Source organism: Adiantum capillus-veneris, chromosome 19 (assembly GCF_014529385.1).
Source record: "Adiantum capillus-veneris isolate H3 chromosome 19, ASM1452938v2, whole genome shotgun sequence".
NCBI lineage: Eukaryota > Viridiplantae > Streptophyta > Polypodiopsida > Polypodiales > Pteridaceae > Adiantum > Adiantum capillus-veneris.
Window position 1 is genome coordinate 25750174 of NC_140949.1, and position 4195 is coordinate 25754368.

Below are 4195 nucleotides of genomic sequence, written 5' to 3' on the forward strand. Positions count from 1 at the left end.
TGCATGGACCGGAGGTGGTGGAGTCGAAGCAATCAAATTTTGCAAAGAACATCTTGCTGCTTGGGAGATACTCCTTTTCTGCTTGTGGAGTGGGAGCCCTTTGTCACCCCATCAATGGAGTGGTGTGATGATGGTATTTGGAGGGCTCTCGGTGCAAATTTACCTCAAGTGGCGGTGCAAGAACAAGCCAATGGTTGAGAAACCGAGGAAAGATTGAAGTTTATTTTACAGACTCATTTAAAAGCATTCTTTGGGCCATGTGCCCTTTCCATACTCGGGATCCTCAAATGGATTGGATTCCTTGTGAGCTATTGCCAATAAAAGATCTGGCAAAAAGTTTTAGATGACAGAGTTCTGAAGAAACTGGGGAAGATTTTGAGGCATTATTTTGTATTATGTAAGAAGCATATTTACCTTCTTCCCTTGGAGCATATTTGTAAGTCACCGAAAGGCAAACTGTGAGAATATACGAAAAATAGTTTTGTCGAAAGTGTGTGGTTTACATGGTATGCATGTGGCTCTGTTACTTCTTTGGCTGCATCCAATGGACCTCATTGGCTGCATTTTCCACCAATACAGCTCAGTGGAGAGGTAATCAATGATTGGAAGTTGTCCATCTATTGCAGCTATATCCTGTATTGAAGTGTAAGTTGATTTTCTTACTGGTTTAGAGGCAGTGTTTGTGAATGCAGAGCACATTTTATGCAAAGAGGTGTGTGTGTGTGTGTGTGTGTGTGTGTGTGTGTGAGAGAGAGAGAGAGAGAGAGAGAGAGAGAGAGAGAGAGAGAGGCGTTTTATGTAAAGTAAGTGCATGTGTAAACACAAACATTGTAAAAACATATATGCTAGATGGATATAGGATATAGATGTATGTAGACATGCATTCACGTATGTAAATGTATATTGTTGCTTATGCACCAAAGTTTCAACATTGATAGTAGAATGTATTGAGTGAATGGTGGGACAACCTTGTTGTTGGCATCCATGATGGGTAAATGAGTGTGGCATTCATCATACATTCTACTATCAATGTTGAAACTCTGGTGCATAAGCAACAATATAGAGGGAATTTCTCAAGATTAAATTTTATAATTTATCATGCTTTTTAAAAAATTGTTAGCTCCCCTCTAGAAATCTAAGCCGACATGGATCCTTAGTGGAGATCAATAAGATAAAGTTTTGATTTTTTGAATTGCCTCTAGGCATCCGCGTTGGTATGGACGCCTAGAGGGAATTTTAGTGAAGTAAATAATTTTTTTTTGGTTTTGTTTTGCAAGTCCTTCAATTCGTGGACGAGGTCGCAGAGGGAGACGGCTTTCTTCAACTCAAGCTTCCAGTATCTTAGAGAGCAGTGATCAAATAAGTGCAGTCTCTATCACAGATATGACAGATGGTTTGGAGACACAGGAGGAGGAGATGCAAAGTCAGGACTTGGGGCTTGGCTCCATAAATGAAGTTGATGAATCTCTTGCCCCACAAGAGGCATGTTTTCAAATAGTGCCTTATGTCGTAAGAGATGAAGTAGCAGTAGAGAATGAGACAGGGGAAGAGCACAAACTTTACATGCATAGAGGACAAGATATTCTTCAATGTACTCGCATGTTTAGTTGTTTTGATTGTCCACCAATTCCTTTATGTCGATTGATCCCTTATGCAAGGGTGAGAGGCTTACGAGATGATGTTAGTGGATTGAAAGCTGCTTTTGCAAAGGAGGGCTACATGCAAGAAAAAGGAGCTTTTATTGTTTGAGTTTGGAATTGCAAGGAGGAGGAAGCTTATGTGACAGGTATTTCATTTCTCTGCTTTGGTCTTTCCTACTGTCTGTTTTTATGGTGTTTTTTGATGTTCTCATAAATAGTAGTTTGAGTGTGCTTTTCTGCCTATGATTATCTTTTCTGCAGAGGACCTTCTTACTTCATGGGACCCAATTTGGGTTGGTATACATAAAGAGTTTGAAATTGAGCTTTCTAAAAGACCAAATCTTCAAGTTCTCTCTAATAACATGTTCTATAGTTAGGAGGGTAATCATAGAACGGTCGCTTGGATGGCTGCTATCAAAGAGAGATTCTCCATTGATCGAGAGAAACATTGTAGTGTGCTTTGTACAGTTATTGATCCTACTCGAGTGCCAGAGATAGCTTTGCTTAGTAGCTTGCAAAGAATGAATTTGTAAGCTTCATGAATTTCTATATATTTTAGCTGAAATGTATATATTGTATATGACCTTGGAATAGCATGAATACACATGCTCTTGTAGTCACGCATCTTAGGGATGAGCTTGTCAACTGCTCCCACATTTGTGCAGCAGATCATGAAGCCTATGTAATAGGGCTACCAGAAAAAGATCAAAAGTTGATTGCTGCAGTCCGTAAGAAATACTCGAAGGGTGTGGAGCCTTGGTACCCACTTACTCGTCGATACTTGGGAAAGCTCTTATATGATGTGAGTGTCTTTGGATTGCTTTTTTGGAACGATCTTATATCTTTTTGTGAAAATAGATATATTAAATTATGTAATGAAGGATAAAATATCCAAGTAATTGAGCCAAATAGTATGTGCTTGTTTTTTGCAAATTATTTATTTTTAAGTATGTGTTGAAGGTTCAAATGTCCAAGGAATTGAGCCAAAGAATAGAGCAAGCTAGGCACACAATGATAAATAAAGAACTTATAAAAGAGGAGGAGAAAATATTGAATGATTTAGCACTCAAATATGGAGAGCGCGTTGAGAAGGTGGTTGAATTATTTCTGTTTTGGGTGTTTTGCACATAGTGTAATAGCTGTTTAAACTTGGTTTTCTATTCGTTGCTTAAAAATTACAGTTGCTAAATATTGTTGATCCGAATCTTGGGCCAGATTGGATGGCTTGAGTTCTTGCACTCAAATGGGGTCCTGATAGTTGGGGTACGCTTGAGAAACTAAACTTGATTGCTATGCATGATGCTCCTGTCTTGAGCAAACTGTTATAGAGTATGTTTCTAAATGTGTGGTATGCCAAAAGACGAAGTTTGATAGAGGGAAGCAACCTGGATTACTTCAACCTTTGCCAATCCCTAATTCACCGTGGGAGAGCATATCCATGGATTTTATCTTTGGATTGCCAAAATCTATCCATGGGAATATGGATGATAGTAGACAGGTTTAGCAAACAAGCTCATTTTATACCTGTCAAACAGACTATCAAAGGCCATCAAATGGCAACCCTCTTCATATCACAAATCTTCAAGTACCATGGCTTGCCAATGTCCATAGTGTCGGATAGAGATCCTAGAATGACTAGTAATTTTTGGAAGGGTCTTTTTGAGAATTTAGGGACAAGGCTAAATTTCTCTTCGGCCTATCACCCGCAAACGGATGGCCAAAGTGAAATAGCTAACCTAACAATTCTTGATCTACTAAAATCCTATGTAACGGAAGTAGATCAAAGGTCCCAATGGGAGAAGTACTTACCCGTAGTGGAGTATGCCTACAACAACAATGGGAAAAGCACCTTTTGCGGTAATTGAGGGAAGATAAAAAAGTCCCCTGCTACTTAAGGTACATGGGAAGGTCTTCGCTGCAGATGAGTATAGCTGAGACCTACAAGAATCTTTCGAAAAGATTGAGGATGCTATCTCTATCTCACAGCAAAGGCAAAAGGCTGTTGCTGATAAGCACAGAAGAGCCCAAGCCTTTAAATAAAATGATTGGGTCTTACTTAAATTTCCCAAGGCTCGATTAAGGCATACGACGGGCAAGAATCCTACCGGGACACCAAAAGTACCATGCTAAGTTAGCAAAAAGGTACTATGGCCCCTTCCAGATTCTCAGGCCAATCAATGACATGGCCTATCAACTCAAGTTTCCCAACCATTGGCTCATACACAATGCTTTCCATGTGAGCCTACTAAAGCCTTACAAAGGAGAGCCACCTCAAGAACCAACTATTGAAGACCCACCGGAGATCAAGGACCAAGAAGAGTCCTTTTGAAGATGCTAGATGGATGCAAGGCATACAATTAAAGGATAACCTAAACCTTGTCAATGCTTACAATGCTTCCCTAGAGTAAGCAAATGTCCAAATGTTTAAAATGAACAAAGTTTTTGTCTTATAAGTATCTTTTTTTTAATTGTGCAAAAAAATAAAGTAGTATGCATGCTTAGATCAAGTTTGTGGAGACGACATCTCCCAAAGTAGCTTATCAAATAGGTCTTCT

At 39.3% G+C, this 4195-nt stretch overlaps 1 pseudogene; it reads left to right on the forward strand.

The window, feature by feature from the left end:
• Nucleotides 1-544: 544 nt before the first annotated feature.
• Nucleotides 545-2869, forward strand: LOC147433727 (uncharacterized; annotated as a pseudogene).
• The last annotated feature ends 1326 nt before the right edge of the window (nucleotides 2870-4195 follow it).